The sequence below is a fragment of the Brachycentrus maculatus genome, unplaced genomic scaffold (genome assembly GCF_059751285.1).
Source record: "Brachycentrus maculatus isolate JH-2025_06_01 unplaced genomic scaffold, ASM5975128v1 h1tg000102l, whole genome shotgun sequence".
NCBI classification, from domain to species: Eukaryota; Metazoa; Arthropoda; class Insecta; order Trichoptera; family Brachycentridae; genus Brachycentrus; species Brachycentrus maculatus.
This window is the reverse complement of record NW_028280856.1, coordinates 317,922-337,174: the sequence shown is the minus strand read 5'-3', so window position 1 is coordinate 337,174 and position 19,253 is coordinate 317,922. Positions and strand designations below refer to the sequence as shown.

At 29.4% G+C, this 19,253-nt stretch overlaps 1 protein-coding gene and 1 non-coding gene across 6 annotated transcripts in view; both read left to right on the top strand.

The window, feature by feature from the left end:
* Positions 1 to 19,253, top strand: part of cpx (synaptic transmission protein complexin) — a 561,632-nt gene that overhangs the window by 463,337 nt on the left and 79,042 nt on the right. The window lies entirely within an intron of this gene.
* On the top strand, positions 4,364 to 4,481 carry LOC148310256 (U5 spliceosomal RNA). The gene has a single exon (XR_015837422.1). It is a non-coding gene; the product is annotated as a U5 spliceosomal RNA (small nuclear RNA).

Genomic DNA, 19,253 nt, shown 5'->3' with positions numbered 1-19,253 from the left:
TTTGTTAAATTAAAATAATAAGAAAATCGTTTCATTCATTACGATAATTCTTAAATAAAAAAATAAAACAAATTAAAATTAAAAAATAAAAACCCTTATCCGCACCCCAATGATGCATAGGGCACTGCGTCATATAAACGCAGTGTTATCTTGATCGTTTACACATGTAGGAAAGGTGATCAGCCCTCTGCTTCAGGTACCAGTCCAGGGTAATAATATTAAATAAATATTACAGTGAAAAAATCACTTATATTTACTTTACCCCCCTTGGGAATCGAACCCGGGACCTCCAGTACGATAGCCGAGCGTGCTGACCATTACACCACGGAAGGGGAATGTTATCTTTTATTTGTTTTTTTTTTATTATATTTTTATTCTTACTTATTTTTAAAACGATGATTTTTTTATTTTTACAATACATCTTAGAAAACCCAATATTTTTTTTCATAAAACATTTCTTGTTTTAGTAGCAATATTAACTTTTATAACATCGTAATAAATTTGTCTGGTAACAAAGACCTTCTTAAAAATTCTTGTAAAAATTAATGTACTCAAACTTTTAAAGCTCTTTAATAAGAACATTTGCTTATTGTTTTAAAAAACTTTAGTTTAATGTTTCAACTCTTAAAGGATATAAAAGTTTTTGGCATCATTGGATTCTTTTTGCTTTTACTTGCTCCTTGAAAATCAACTAATACAGTTTGAAATTAGTAGTAAATACATATTTGTGTATGTATTTAAACAAGTAAGAAAATACACAATATGTCATATTTCTATCATAACTTAATTGTTTATATTTCATGCTTTTTTAATAACTCCGAATTTTTTAACAGTTTTTTTTAAACAGTTTTTTTTGTTTACGTTTATTTTAAAGAGTTATTTATACTTCTAAAGTTATGTTTTAAAGTTTGTAACCTAATTGCTTATATATTTCTTTTTTTTTAAATCGTTTTGAAACAGTTTTTATTGTTAATAGTTATTTTTAAGAGTTATATACATATATACTTATAAAGTTATGATTTTAAGTTTTTTACTATTAAAAATTACTTTTTCGACAGTTATACTTAAAGTTTAATTCAGTGCTCTGTGACCATTGGGTGCATAAAAGTTAAAAATATTTAAGGTTCTTGTCACAAAAACGCGTAGCACTATTTGATCGAAACTACATGTTTTTTTTTTAATATTTAGAGTAGATACCGTTGATAAACTCCCTGTTTTCGTTATAAAATTATTAATTATTCAATTCGTAATTTGTGTAGAATTGAAATGATAAATTATAGAGTTTATGTGCGTTTTTACTGGTAGTGTTAATATAATTTATTCATTTTAGCAACAACAAAAAAACTTTTTTCATTTCATTAAAATCGGACCATATATTCAAATCTAGGAAATTAATGGCCCCGATTTAAGTATAAATAACAGCACTCCCAGCAACCTATTAGCCTAATGACCCTTGGATAATAAATTACTCCCTATCAGATTATGGATAAATTTGTTATCATCAATTATCAGGTGTCGTCGGTGGTCATGTTTTCTGAAAAACTAGTTTAAGTTCAAATTTAGTGTTAATTAGACTAAAGATAATAATAAAAGAAAAACATATTTGTTATATCGTAGTCGTACAGGAGAAAATCACCAACTAACAAAACGCAAAATGTTCAGGAGGGCCATTTAAATTACTTTTGCTTGGCAAGAAAATAAACATCAATGCAGTTAGTAATTTTTAACAAATCAATATATTATACTTACAAGTTTAAAATCCTTTGGGATTTTTTCAGGGCAATATTAAGCTACAGTAAGATATCAAATAGTCAATAATCACATTTTTGTAAAAAATGCACTTGGTCACTTTCTCCTGTATGACTACGATATTCTCATTACTTAATTTCACATATTTCGTTTTTTTTGGCTTGTAAAATTAACCTGTTAATATAACGGTATATTTTTATATAATTTCAACCGGTTTCAAAGCAATTAGCTTTATCCTCAATACTAATGAATACTTAACACTATCTACTTAACTAACAACAACAAAAAATCTGTCTCTCTTGATCTCCAGAATTATAGAATTTCAGTTAAATGGAGAGGTAGCGTCTAAAATTAACAAATCTTGAGGAAGAAGTCGTGAGCTTTCAAATCAGTCGACGTTATTATTGAGTTAAAACATAATAAGATATGCGATGATATTTTTAGTTACATTTTTATTGATTTGGCATTTATTTTATGGAATGACATGTTGATTATTTTAATAATTTAATAATTAATTGAACAAACTTTAATTCTCAAAAATGTTAATTTATAATATGCTTACATTACTTACCTAAAATACAACATCAGTATTGTCTATCTTACAATTGAACTAAGTCGCCTCCTCTCTAATTATTACCTAACAGACCTATCCATACACCTGAATTATTTTTTGCTCTTTGGTTTTTGTTAACACCTGTGGATTTAAAAAAAGGTTTTAAAAATAGTCGTGTGTAATGAAATAAAACTCAAATAAGTGGAATAACACAAGTGTTTAATTTTCAAGTTTTTATTTAAGTCAAAAAATAGTGAATTAAATAAAAATAAAAATATTTTTTCAATAAGGCATTCCACCCATATGGAGAGTGATCTCTGCAAAAGATTAAATAAATTGCGCGTGCGTAAAAAATATTAAAAATAGTGCTACTAAAAAATATCATTTCGTTTCAGTAGCTACATCTCTCACTCCTCTCAAGAACGTCATAAATCAAAAATCCATTTTCAATTGTGCATGTTTTTGGAATGCCCAGAAAATGTGCTATATCCCAGCAAAAGAGGCATATTTTAACTAAATATTTACCCGCTACATGGCAGAAAGTGTTGTTGTTGCATTTTGAAGAAAAGGTATAGTTTAATTATTTTTTGAAATAAACTTAATATTTTTTAAATGGAGAAAGAACCTTCAGGTTTTACCTAAAAAGATCTGTTGCACAGTAAAAAGTTTAAAAAAGTGGTTTTATATTTATTTTATTATACATTGTATTATATTTTTTAACTTTAAAAACGTTCTCCTGACAAATCAAGTTTTTTTGATTTATGACGTTCTTGAAAGGAGTGAGCGACGAATAAGTGGTGGTTATATTTGAGATATGGACAATTTTGTACATGTTGTACGTATATGCAAGTGCCTACACGAGGGATAATTGGGTCTATGTGCTATTATATATCCAGTAAGTGTAATGGGACGCCTAGGACACCATCCATGATACAAATTAGATTATGTGGAGCTAATCGAGAGATGCTTCGTACGGTTCCCGCGAGATGGCAATACCAGTATACATTATGTATGGTACATACATGCTTAATTATATTCTGGAAGTAAACGTATTAACTAATAACTATAAGTTTCAATATCTCGTAGCGCGGTTCCTATAATACTCAATTTACATGTCGCTCACTCCTTTCAACAACGTCATATATCAAAAATCGTCCATTTTCAGTTTTGCATATTTTTGGAATGCCCAGAAAATGTACTATATCCCAGCAAAAGTGGCATATTTTAAACTTAGTATTTCCACGCTACAGGGCAGACAGGGTTATTTTTGCATTTTGAAGAAAAAGTATTGTTTAATTATTGTTTCAAATATACTAAATGTTTTTCAAATTGAGAAAAAACACTCAGGTTTTACCTAAAAAGATCTGTTGCACAGTAAAAAGTTCAATAAGTGGCTTGATATTTATTTTTAATACATTTCATTACATTTTTAAACTTTGAAAACGATTTCCTGAAAAGTTTTTTGATTTATTACGTTGTTGAAAAGGAGTGAGCGATGTGAGAAGCCCTTTATGAGGCATTCTTCGTATTAAAAAAAATATATATGGAAGTGAAGCGTGGAGTTGGTAAAAGAAGGATTAAATTAGACTGAATACAAACTACATGCGTTGTCTCAGAAAAATATGCTGCAAAAATTGTATTTATAGATGTTTGAATGGTGATGGAAAGAAATAGTTCAAGGCTGAGATGAGCATTATCGATAAAATTAAGAAATATGTATTTAGATGGTTTGGGCATGTGAACCGAATGACTACAGAAAGAATAGTAAAAGTAAATTTAAGAGGCGCGTGTGGTTGATAATAGAAGCAGAGGAAGACCGAAGAAAAATGTGCATGATCAAGTATTTTTAATACTTGGGTGTAGTGAGGTCAGGGTATGAGAATAATCGGCGGGTTTGAATGTGGAATAGGAGAAAATTGCTTAAAAAGACAGATTGTATTGTGGCGATCTATTCTTTCTGCCTACCCTTGCGGGGAAGTGGCGCTGTGTTTAGTAGTTAGTTACGTATTATGTTAGCCTCAATTTTAAAAAAAACGATCAAGATTACACTGTGTGGATGCGATACTCTGGTTTCCGTTCAATACAAATAAATCTTTCGCTTTTTACTAAAGAGTCCGTGAAAAGGAACATTCAAATGAGTTTTCTATGTACCATTGGATCCAATTGTCTAAAGAAAATAAACATTTTATAAAATTTTACACAAAGATTTAAAAAAAATAAACACTGATTTTTAAATATCTTTGTATGTATTAAATATCTTTGTACTAAAATCTATCCTGTAACTTTGGGTAAGTTTTGACTTGTAGTTAAACGCGAGGATTCCGTTAATTTCGAATTAGCTAAACCACTATATGTTACATGTATCAATTAACGTTTACAACCCACGTTTATTATCTACGTTAAATATACAGCAATACGTTCACGTGTGTATCTAAAACATTTTACCATCACTACCCTCCTTCAAAACAGATACGTACACGTGTGGTGTTCTGTAATTTTATGTAACAACGTGTAATTATACTCCATTCGGACATTTTATTGCTTTTAATCAATTTGTAATTGAGTCATATACTTGCAGTAAAAATACAATAAAAATATATTGAATAATCAAAAGTAAGAATTTAAAATGTCCGCCTCCGTAGTGTAATGGTCAGCATGCTCGGCTACCGTTCTGGAGGTCCCAGCTTCGATTCCCAAGGGGGGTAAAATAAATATGAGTGATTTGTTCACTGTCATATTTATTCAATATTACCCTGGACTGGTACCTGAAGCGGGGGGCTGATCACCTTTCCTTCATGTGTAAACGATCAAGATAACACTGCGTTTATATGACGTAGTGCCCTATGCACCATTGGGGTGCGGATAAGGGTTTTATTATTATTATTAAGAATTTAAAAAAATTACATAAATTTTATTTATATTTATTGATTCGGAAGTCACTTTGCGGTAAAATGTATCCAGATTTAATATAAATTTTACTTGGAAAATACCAATATTTCTGTGGTAAAATCTTTCAAGTTTTAATTTACGTTTTGCTTGGTAAATACCACTGTATCGATGAAAAAGTTGTATTTACCGAGTAAAACTTAAATATTAAATGTATAAATTTTATTAATTCAAACTTGTTATTCACTATCATAAATATCGTATTAAGTTCACATAAGTACAAAAGGATTACAATAAAAGTACATATTATCAATTCAGAACTTAAATTCTTTTATTATCTATAAAGAAAATAATAAACGATGATATCCAGTGTTTATATGTTGTTAAATCGTGTATGTTAGATGCATGAATGTGGAAGAGATGAAGACTTTGTGCAAAGCCAGACTAGTGTGGCGTTATATTCTCTCTGCTTACCCCTGTGGAGAAGCGGTGTGATGATTAGTTAGCTAGTTTTTTCAATCGTATTAAAATCAATGATATTATTTCGTTCCATCTTAAATTTTCGATGTAAAATTGAGTTCGTGCATAAATTATGTCAGAAGTTGTAAATGAATATATCCAATAAACGAATCAAGACTTCTTTATTCGTCTATAATTACTTTGAGTACGATGTTATTATTTACTTCAAGTTCTTAAGAAATTTGATGATGTCTTTTTTTATTACTTGAAAATGCTTGAAAAAATTATTTAATAAAAGCCGTTCAAAAATATTTCTTTAAAGAAACCAACAATGAAGCCCAAATATTTATCGCAAAGTGTATTTTCAAATGCTCCCGTTATTTTTATTTTATCATTCCTGTACCTTAAGCCTAAAAGGTTGAGAATAAAAGTAACAATAAAAAATTGTGCGTCTAGACAGGAAATGAAAATAAAAAACCGGAACAACGATGTAGCTTCCACGTCAAATAAAAAAAGTTTACGTATTTGTATAGGTATTCACACACCCTGAAAAATGGACTGAAACTCCGATTTCAGTCAGGTTGCTCCTCTCGTGAAATTTGAAAATTTATACCACAATGCTGAAATATTTCTGAAAGGCATAAAACGGATTTTAAAATTGTTTTCCCCCTTGAAGAGCCCCAGGCTATGTCTACTAACCCCGGCATTTTTATTTTTCAAAATATAGGCTGTAAAATTGGTTTGGGTATTTTATTTATGGTGATAAAATGCTTGCACGTCTAAGGAATAATAATAAATCCCTTACCGCACCCCAATGGTGCATAGGGCACTGCTTCATATAAACGCAGTGTTATCTCGATCGTTTTTTACAGATGAAGGAAAGGTGATCAGCCCTCCACTTCAGGTACCAGTCCAGTGTAATATTGAATAAATATTAGAGTGAAAAAATCACTTATATTTATTAAACCCTCCTGGGAATCGAACCCGGGACCTCCAGAACGTCTAAGGAAAAATAACACATTTATTTTTCATTCAATATTGCATGGATTACTGTGACAGAACAACGCAGAGACATTTTGATTATAAATGAGGTACAGCTAAGTTATACTTGTACCATGTATTGTACATCGAATTAAACGTTAGACCTCTGTGGTCAATGTATCATGCTAAGAAAATCAACATACAAATTATAGAAAGTCGCAATAAAATCACATTTTTATATTCTAAAACTACATTTTTGGATAATTTATATTAAAAATTCGCTGTCAAATGTTTGTGGGGATTAGGAACAAATGAATTTTTAATAATTCTTTCGGCAATCATTTTGTGTACATATGTATATATTTTTTTGGATAATTTATATTAAAAATTCGCTGTCAAATGTTTGTGGGGATTAGGAACAAATGAATTTTTAATAATTCTTTCGGCAATCATTTTGTGTACATATGTATATATTTTTTTGGATAATTTATATTAAAAATTCGCTGTCAAATGTTTGTGGGGATTAGGAACAAATGAATTTTTAATAATTCTTTCGGCAATCATTTTGTGTACATATGTATATATTTTTTTGGATAATTTATATTAAAAATTCGCTGTCAAATGTTTGTGGGGATTAGGAACAAATGAATTTTTAATAATTCTTTCGGCAATCATTTTGTGTACATATGTATATATTTTTTTGGATAATTTATATTAAAAATTCGCTGTCAAATGTTTGTGGGGATTAGGAACAAATGAATTTTTAATAATTCTTTCGGCAATCATTTTGTGTACATATGTATATATTTTTTTGGATAATTTATATTAAAAATTCGCTGTCAAATGTTTGTGGGGATTAGGAACAAATGAATTTTTAATAATTCTTTCGGCAATCATTTTGTGTACATATGTATATATTTTTTTGGATAATTTATATTAAAAATTCGCTGTCAAATGTTTGTGGGGATTAGGAACAAATGAATTTTTAATAATTCTTTCGGCAATCATTTTGTGTACATATGTATATATTTTTTATTTAAATTCACTAACACTAATTTAAATTTCTATTGAGACACATGTTTGTATGTATTTACACATGTTTTTTTAAATGTGCATTCGACTGTACTTTTTTTTAAGGAATTACTCACACAGTGCATATTTTAGAGACTTGTCTGCAGGTATGATAGTAAGGAAAGGGAAGGTTAATATGAAAAATACATAACAAATTCGTAGACCAAATATTTCTTGAATCAGATTTGCCTTTGGTGTGTTATTGCAGTGTTATTTTATTTATCATGTAAATGAAATATTATACTTATTTATTTTTTTACAAAAATGTTAATAATATTAGTATATAACCACTCACCGTGAGTGGTTATATACTAATATTATTAACATTTTTGTAAAACAATAAATAAGTAAAAATGACTAACCACAAAGTAAATGCTTTAAATATTAATAAAATTGAGAAATGTAATAAATCATTTACATTATTTTAGAGACACAAATATTTTCAAAAATATATATATATATATATATATATATATATATATATATATATATATATATATATATATATATATATATATATATATATATATATATATATATATATATATATATATATATATATATATATATATATATATATATATATATATATATATATATACCTATAAACCATATAATGTTTTGTCATCCAGTGAAGAATTTCGTTGGTATTTGTTGAGGGGTATGAGTGCAATAAAATTTCTCTAGGAATTTAATATCGAAGACGATTAGCATATTACCAATAATTCCTTCCAAGTTTTCCTACCTTTTAATATCGTGTGATGTAGGAGATAATACGTATCAAGACTTACATATAAGGAATTTATACACCCCTAGTATTCGAACTTCTAGAAAAATTCACAATTGGTTTTCATTAAAGCAGGAAAGCCTGAAACTACAAGTTAATAAAATTTACATCACATATTTATATCATTTCTTCTTTTATATAGAGGTTTTAAAATTCATATATATTTTTTACAGCATAAAATAATTTTCCCCAACATTTTTTTTTCATATTAATTTATTCGGAAGTCATTTATTATTTTTTTTTATTTTACTCAGAAAATTCCTCTTTTTCTTAAAATCAATTTTGACACCCGTTTCATGTATTAAATATCGTTTTCTTATATCGTATACCATGTCTAAAGAAATGAATAGTTTTTTTTTACTATTTCAAGTATCTTATATTTTTATGAAAATATTTTTTGTTATTAAATATTTGTTCATTTTCCCTACAAATTACCTTTTTTCATTAAACATATATTTGAAACTTATTATACCCTTTCATAATTTTTTCATATCTGACATTATATGCCGATCTTATATTTTCTTTAAAAATATTCAAATCATCTATACAAAAAAAATGTCTCGAATTATTTTTTTACAATGTGATGTATCTTTCAAAGGCGATACGTTTACTAATAAAGTTTTTTTTTAATAATTTCAAGTGAATTATTTTTACTATTTTCACCCAAACTAAATGAGAGTTGGTCTGTTTTCTTTTAACGCCTTTTTCGTATGCACACAAAGAGCGGGCAAAGAAAGCATTATTATTAATCATCAAAGTTCCCGAATACCCTTAGCCCATATAGCTGTCTGCGTGTGGGGTGAGACGGGTGGAAATTCCACCGTTTCGTGGTAAATTGTTGGCATTTATATTCGAGGTAAATTGCGGCGGGTCCTATATACTCCTTATGAGACCACGTTCCAAGCGACATACCAAACTTACTCCGCCAACCGCTTAAAGCTGCATAATATTATAATACAACGCGAGCGTAGGGTGATTTTAGGTATATTAAAAAGGAGTGCGTCGGTTTTTAAAAACCGGTTATGTATTTTTTTTAATACGTCACATCAGAAAACGGAATATGTATGGATATAAAACAAAAATAATAGGTCCTTTTTTGAACGATAAAATTTTACGAGTCCAAGTATTAATTTTTTATAAATGTATGTAAAAAAGAACCATTTTATTTACTAAATATTTGTACACTTTAGGTACAACACTCTCCTCGTCATTCATCGTACACATTTTGCAATACCATTTAAAACCCAAAATACCATTAACAAACATAAAACTATAGTTTGTTGTTAACCGGATTATGGAATGGTTGTTCCAAAACTGATGGAATTCGTAAAGAAGAGTTTTTTTAATGGTATTACACAGAGTGAACGATGAATGATAAGGAGAGTATTGTATTACTATACCACTTAGTTAACAATGCTTTTTAAATACTAAATTAACTTGAGGTGTGTTTAAAATAATACTCACAAAACGCAAAAAAATAATACTACTTAAAGGATATGTAATCGGTTGTTATTTCGATTCCATCATCAGTCTACGTTTCACTTGATGGTGAAATGGTTTCTCCAAAACCGGTAGTCGTATTAAGTGGTTTTACATAAAATGGACAGTGAATGATAAGGGGTGTATCATATTAATAAGTTTCAAGGTTAAATGGCAAAAGGTTTTTCCTTATAAAAAAGCTTTTTATTATAAAAGTCTGAATATCGTTCACGAATAGTAATATTATATTACATAATATACATTTCAGTGAACCGAAAAGTAAGTACTTACATTTTTAAAAAATAGGGAGAAAATCATTTAATAGCAATCATCTATCAAGACATTCAAAGACTCTGACAGCTGGAAAACGTTTCCCGCCCAAAGTGCCAATTTTAAATTCAAGAATAAAAATGATCAAATTGCAGGAAGTGCATTTCTCCGCCTGAAAGAACACGAATCACGACCTCTCTCTCCCCCTAATGGGGATTCTAATAAGATAGAGAGGGACGGATGGTCCTTATCTTTCGCATTGTCGCCGGTAATTGGCCTGTCCGGACCACCTTACAAAAAAAAGAAGTTATCAATTTTTGAATAGTGACTGGACAAGCGAATCGTTCCTTAGACATAGACAATTTTCTCGAGTGCTTCCATAGATAATCGAAGGATCTCTTCGAGAGCTATTTGAATGGAATGGAACGAAAGTGGTTGCCAGACGTCGAATTGGAATTATGAATAGGGAATAATTTAAATGCCTGTGTGGCAACACAGAAGACATTAATTACCATATCCTGGTAGGCACTTAGGTTTTACAAAGATTGTGTTCACTTTTTGATCAGAAAATTTTATGTAGAACTTCGAACGATCATTTAACATGATTTTTACTCAAGGGTTATCCTCAAATACCAATTTTACAATATTTTACGCTTTAAATTTAAATATAATCATATAATTTTAAATTACAATGAAGATATCTACATTTGTGATTTGTAATTATTTTTTCTCTCATTACAAGGGTGATATTCATAACACTTTTTGCTTTCCGATATTAAATAATTCGTTTCAAATTTTAACCTTTTTTGAAATTTGAAACTTGTGAATAAAACATATGCTCATATATGAAAAGTGTGTTATTTTTTTATAAGAATGCTGCTTAATTTAAAGATTATTAAAGTAGAAATGTCTAGAAAATGAAACGAAATATATATTTTTTTAAACATATGTAGCCATATAAAATAAAAATTTACTTATTTATAAGGGATGTGCCAGCGATATTCCGAAACAAATCGATTCAAGCGAAATCGAAATTGTTTAAAATAAAAATAAAAATTGTAACCATATTAAATCAAATAAAAAATAACAAAAATTTACTAATTTTTAATGAAAGTTTTACTTAGTAAATATTACTACTACCATTTCTTAAAATCTACTGTGACACGTGTTTCGATGCATTCCGCATCATTTTCAAACACCGTTCAAATTTACTCATTCATTAGGGATGTGCCGGCTATATTCCGAAACAAATCGATTCAAGCAAAATCGAAATAAAATCGGGGTAAGTAGAAAAGGCGGCAAGGGAGACGAATCGACGGGCGTTCGGATTCGTTAATTGAATTCAAATGAGCTTTTCCCGCCTCGGTAGATGGGCGCTGTTCCATTAGTATCGCCAATTCCGACCTATTCACAGCGCCAAGGTACAATTTACAATATTGACAGAAAGTAAATAGCATTATTTGAACTTTTATATTTCGGAACGGGGAACAGACAGCCTTATTGAGTTAGCTCTATTCGATTCGCGAAAGAGTTAGGTAAATGCGAATTCGCGGGACATCTTTTCGACTCGAGTTCATAGCTGAAATATTAAGACTTTTTCTTATGTAAATTAAAAATTGTCCATTTAATTTTCAAATTAAAAAAAAATAAATTCTTGAAACAGTTATTTTAAAAAGGTTTTTTTTATTTTACGCGATTTATTTTTTTATGTGCTTTAAAATTGATCAATACTGAAATAAATTATATCAAAAGTAAACTTAACAAAAGATGATGTTTAACTAGATGAATGTAAATTGACGACATTAATATTTTTTGTCAAAATAGACGTTTTTTGTATTTTTGGTCCAACATTTTACAATTTTTGTCCAATGTTTTACAAAAAAATGTCCCTTACTGTGTTTTAGGTTTGGACAGCCAAGTAGTTGTAGTAGTACTGGCTAACAAGATTACTGGTGATTTGATACCAGACTTTAGTTGACAAATCTTAAATCTCGGTATTTATAGAGCTTATGACCTGTCATAGGCTGGTTACGTGGATCACTTTACACACGTGCAACATTCACCGTTCTACCCATCGTTGACATCATCGTGCGTGTGAGTTCACTAGAGCCATCTTTGGTGAATACCCAGACTTCCTTATTCTTCTTAATCTATGTGAGATGTAAATAAATGTATTATTTTTACATAATTACATATGTTTTAACATGTTAAAAAATATTGTATATAATAAACTGTATAGTTTTTTTTTTCATATATTTTATTTGATCAGTTACAGGGTTTCGTCGTAACCGATTTCATCAGTTTTTGTAGAAAAACTATTTAGTAGTTACTTTATTATATAAAATGCAGTACCACCATGAAAAGTCAATGCGAAAGTTGAATTTATAAAAAAATGTAATAAATTTATTTTACCAAATATTTTTCTCAAATTTACAAGATTTTTCTGGGACAGTTCAATATAAAATCGTCAAGAAAAAAAAACCTTTTTGAATTTCGTTCGTTAACAATGCCCCTCTTTGTAGTTAGTACAATGTATTAGAAAGCTATTCACACCAATAATAAGGGAAGCAAATCAATTTCCACTACATCTTATTGAATGGAATGGAAGACAGAGGGTCCCATCCCTAACCGGGAACAGCTCAACTCTTATCTTTATTTACCCCTCAGCGAAATGGCGAGCAATTATTTTTTTATTATTAAATTTCATCGCCACTTTGGCACTCCGCGTTCTCACAGCCGCCGTGAATCTACAGGAAAAGTGTTAAATGATTTCATTCAGTCAATTACATTTCCTGAATGATGCCCGAGTAAAATGGTTTTAAAAATGCCTTTAAATATATTAAGACGTTGGCTATGGCATGTGATTAAAAAGTGTTAAATCATTTATTTATTTATATTTATTTCAAACCTTGAAGTAAAGTTTGTAACAAACCTTAGTGCTTCATATGGCATATGGGGTAAATTAAAAAAATATATTAAAAGACTACCGTAGCACGGGGCTACTTGAGCTATGATGTGTTACTTGAGCCCAGTACAAAAAAGAGATTTAAATCTGTATTTGGTCTACAATAATGAACGTATCGTGACAATAAGTGTATCATGCTAAGGAAACAATGAGTCATGTCAATACGTTCATTATTGTAGACCAAATACAGATCTAAATATTTTTGTACTGGGCTCAAGTAACACATCAAAGTTCAAGTAGCCCCGTTCTACGGTACATTATATGAATGGTTATCAGCCTCCATAGTGTAATGGTTAGCGCGTTAAGCTAACGTGCTAGAGGCCCCAAATTCGATTCCCAGATGGTATAAAAAAATATATTACTGATTTTCCAATCTTATGTTTTTTTAAATTACCCTGACTGGCACCTGGGGCCCAGAAGTGATCACCTTGTCTTTTCACGTAAATAACGATCAAAATAACACTGCGTCAAATCGATGCACTGCCCAATGTTTTGTTAAATGCAGATTTAAACGGGTTATAAGAAAAAGAAAAAAATACGAATAAGAACATCAAATAAAAATTATTAAACACGCATACACACACACAAACACTTTTTTTTGTATAGATGACGTAAGTGAAGTAGCCTAGTGTGAGTGACATTACTAATATAGAGGAAGAGTATAGAAGTCTCGGTATTACAGGGCTTATAACTTGTCATAGGCTGATTAAGTGATCACTTTACATACGTGCAACATTCACCATTCTACCAATGATTAACAAGCACACCATTCATTTTTTTGGAAATTCTACATATAAACACACGCACACACACGTACACACATATTTTTTGGTATACATTTCGTAAGTAAAATAGCTCAGTGTGAAGGACATTCTAGTTTACAGTAAGAAAATATAGAGGCTAAATTTAAAAAGGTAAAATTAAAAATTAAAAAAAGAGGAAAATGAGTATCCTAGCAACAGCTCTGGCACTCGGAGTTGCATTCCCGTTTTAGATTTACGAGTTTCTACCAACGTGTACGAGCTTCTTGAGATAACTAATGGAATACCATAGCACTCGACTATTTAGTTAGATATTGAAATAAATGTTAGGGGTATAAAAACATGGAAAATGGATGGATGTAGTCCCTTTTGTTTGACCCCGATTGAATGGGAAAGAAAGGGAAGTGATAGAAATACCAGATGTTCTCAAGTGTAATAGAAATGTTAAGAAACTGGAGGAATCATATTATTTTTGTAATAGTTCCCATACTACTTTTCTCTTGTTAGGAAATTGATATATGCGGTAAGTGGGTAGGGAAAACTTACGTGGGTGAGGATGTATAAAGTATGTACGTGAGGCTGGGCTATTGAATATTTTTCTCGAATAAAATAATAATCTTAAAAGGTGCCTACTACTTTTTTTTTCATTTTAATATTTGAAAGCTTCTTTGATCTTTTATAATGGCGCACCTTCCGTCACATTTTTTGTTCTTATTAAATGACATGAAATATAGTTTTTGTACGGAAAGTTTCACCTAGTTTATTTTCTTTCTTCAAATCAATATTTGAAAGATTTTTTTATATATTACAATGGCAAACCTCCTTAAATATTTTCTTCCTATTTTTGTCGTAAATATTATGAAATACTCTTTTACGGATAGCTTTAAACTAAAAAAATACCATAATAGATGATTTTATTTAACCTTGACATAAGCAAGAGAAGTTTGAAAAATCCTATATATTTTATGTCATTCCTTTTTTATACCTTATCATCTTACTTTAAATTTTGTGTGTGATATCTTTGACATGCATTTTGCATCATTTTCTTTGCGTTTAAAAATTATCGAAATGCATCGAAACACGTATTACAATCGATTTAAAGAAAAAGTGGTAAATTACAAGTATAACATAAATTTTAATGAATAAATATTACCACAAAGTGACTGCCGAATTAATTAATGATCTTTTTTTTTCATTATACAATCAAATATAAATGGAATTTCTGAATACGAGTATAACTGATATTTACAACATTTTGAGTGTGTCCAAATACTTTTTCACAAATCCGGATTATCTCTAATCAGGAGTATTTTTTTATATTATTTTCTTTACATCTCAACATAGATGAAGAAGTAAAAGTATATAACGGGGCTTACGACCGTCATAGGCTGGGTCAATTCATCTCACCAATAGATGTCTCTAGTGAAGTTCTAGTGATTCAAGAACAATATTTCATAATTAGTTCATATATATAGAACTTCCAAGAATTTGAGTAGTGTGGTTGTCAATAATGGGTAGAATTGGTGAATTTTACACGTGTGTAAAGTGATCATTTTAACCAGCTTATGACGGTCGTTAGTCATATTTTTAGACTTCCATATTCTTCTTCATCTACGTCAAAAAAAGAATTTAAAATAAAACTTTTTAATGAACATTTTTTGAGCTTCTAAAACACGGCAACTCAACATTTGTTATTTTATTAATTGTTTTGGCATTAAATTTGTGGTAAGACATGTTACAATGATTAAAGAAAACACTTGTTTTATACCACTTGAGTTTTATTAAAGACAATTCGCTCACTCCTTTCAAGAACGTCATACATCAAAAAACTTGATTTTTCAGGAGAACGTTCTTAAAGTTGAAAAATATTATACAATGTATTAAATATAATATCAATCCACTTATTGAACTTTTTACTGTGCAACAGATCTTTTTTGGTAAAACCTGAAGGTTTTTTCTCCATTTGAAAAATATAAAGCGTATTTAAAAAAAAAAACAATTTAACAATACCTTTTCTTCAAAATGTAAAAACATCACTTTCTGCCCTGTAGCGGGTAAATATCAAGTATAAAATATACCGCTTTTGGTGGGATATAGTACATTTACTAAGTATTCCGAAAACATGCACAAATAAAATTGACGATTTTTGATTTATGACGTTCTTGAAAGAAGCGAGCGAATTTTTTTTTTTTTTTTATTATTTGTCTTTAATAAAATTCAAGTGGTATAAAACAAGTGTTTTCTTAAATCATTTTAACATTTGTTAGAATAAAAGGAAAATATTTTCCAACGTAAATGCCTAATATAAGAACACGATCGTCCTTAATTTTCTATAGTAAAATAACTATTATATAATAGAAACCTGGATTCCATTAGCTAAACTAAATTTAACAATTAGTTGCGAAGAACATTGGCGAACCTCCATCTAATTCAATACGAATGTTCTCAGCTACGAGACTTTTCCCCCGAAATCACCGCCGTCTTTGTGAAGACACAAGCGGTAATTATGCCGTCTTGTAAGGGGCTATTATTCCACCGATATTCTTGAACTTTGACATTGTAGAGGCGAATTTTCTGCACTGCGAATATAAGAAATTGGGTCCGAATTATTTTTCTTGATAGTAATAAGATTTGATCTTTTGAATAAAAATCTTTTTGTGAGAACTGTTGAAACTAGTGGTTAATATTTTAAAATGAAAAAAAAATCTCTAAAAAATTATCGAACACAGATTTTTTTTTTTGACATTTCATCAAAGATGAATAAGAATATGGAAGTCTGGGCATTTACGGGCCTGACGACCGTCATCGGCTGGTTTAAGTGATCACTTTACACACGTGATACAGTTTTGATGAGATGTCAAAAAAAATGAAATAACTCCTGTAATTGGAGATAATCCAGATTTTGTGAACAAGTATTTGGACGCACTCAAAATGTTGTAAATCGAACACAGAGATTTGTGAGTTGAGAGAGAGAGTTGTGGTTCTATGGTTAGTGTTACGGACTCTTGAGTCAGAGTCTTTTGGTTCTAACCCACTCAAACAGAATTTGTATCTATTTCTTATAAGGAACCGAGTAGGGTCATAGAGATAGTATGAAATTGAAGTATTTTTGAAAATTATATAAACACAAATGTTTCTCTTTTGAATAAAAGAAGAGTATTTTAAATATTTGATCATTCTATGTTTTCTTGTGTCTATATTTTTAAAATGTTTAAAAAAAAGTGTTTGATAGCTATGCGACCCTAATTCTTAGACTAAGACCCTAAGACTAAAATTCAAGTCAGTTTTAAGAAATGCAAAAAAAAAATATTTAAAAAATCATTGCATTTGTAACAAAAAAAAACATTTGTTTAAAAAAATACTACGTTTTTAAGAATGACGAGTCTCATTTAAAATTGAAAGACCTCGTGTGTTAAATACTGGTTTTGAAAAAACGATTCCTTTTTTTCGTTTTTCTATCTAAAAAATTATTACAAAATATAACCCAAGCGATTACAGAGTCCTTGTTAAATTTCATATGCACAGTTCACAGTATACATATTCCATAAGCTAGTATTCTGGTATAGTTCTAGAGAGAGTACAGACTAGAAATTAGCGTCATATTCCGCCCATAACAATATTGAATGTCCATGTAAATGAGCTCGCAAGTTCGCAGTTAGCTTTGAACTACCCTTAACCCTTTCATCCCAATTAATTTATACAAATTTAATATCTTACAATTATCCTTTGTGATCACGAAAATAATTTTAAATTCACAGGAGACTTTTGTGGTTAATTACATTATAAAATATTTTCAACCGAATTCAATTTGAATAAATTATTTATTGATGTAATATTTTATGTTTGTTATTATGGCGATATTTTTTTAAACTACAATCTTTACTTTTCTCTGAATATAAAATAATATATAACACTTATAAAAGATCAGTTTTTAAGTTTATTAAAGTAAACATGACTAGTTTCGAAAACTACAGATATTTTCATCAGTTTTGTATTTTCAACTGTTAATGAGAACATCTGTAGTTTTCATAACTTCTCGTGTTTACAATACTAAACTCAAAAAGTGGTTTTTAACAAGTATTTTAATAATGTTTGTTCACACATTCGATGCCAAATCGATAAATAGTATAATTTTCTTAGGAAATGAAGATTCTTTAAAATAATTGTATCAATATTGATTACTCCGTGTTGTGATATTGCTGAAAGTCGATAAAAAATTAAAATTAAATCAATCGGTAAAAGATCGCATCTGACAGTACATACATATTTATTTTTCCGATTTTTCAAAGTTCACTAAGTAATATACTATTTTATTAGTGAAAGCACGAAGCACAAATAATTACATATAATTTTTTTATTTCTTACTTTACTCGTACAATAAAAATGATTTCTCAAGTTTTATTGGCATGAAATAAATTCGCGCTTTAAAAGCTGACTAAAATTGAAGTTTTTTTATGCAGTCTTTCAGTTCTATCGGTAAAAGACTAAAAGATATCTGTAATAAATATCTGAATCGAAACATTGCGATGGCAAAAATATTTATCAACCATAAGTAAAATACATTAAATATTTGTAAATGACAAGATATACCCACATAACTATTAAAATTAATTATAGTATGAGCCTCACCTTACCTGAGAGAGTGTGTATACACAAATGTATTTTGTACTCGTATTTCGCATTTTTTGTATAATTACCCAAAAAATTCTCACTTCGACAAAAAATATGGCACCAAGAATATAACGTGAAGTTTTAATTTGCATTTTAATTGTCTTTCGTAAAAGCAGATGGAGTTTCAGAGAACGTCATGAAAATAAGATAAAATAATTAAGTTTAACTAACTAGAAGATGGGGTTAAAACGTGTGCTGTTTGTTACCTTCGTTCCTATTGCGCATCTTGAGATACCAAGACCTCGGGGTGGGAACACTTTACATAAAACCGTATACCTACGTCTGACTTATCCACCCCATTGCAACATTATACAATGGCAAACACAGTGTACCGAGGTTTAGTGAACACAGAGCGTTCCGGCTCTGCCAGCAATACCGTGGCCTTTGGAGATAATTTAATTTTACAGCGAAAAACGAGACCGCAATCAAAATACACAAATTATACCATGGAGCAATCGTATATTACTGTGAAGGAAAACAGATTTTGTGACAAGAACAACAGATGATTTGATTATTTCATTACGAATAAATAATTTTAACATTTTATATTTTAATTCATTAATTACAGTCACTTTTTTTTAGAATAAATATGCATTTTTATTTAAAATTTTACTTGGTAAT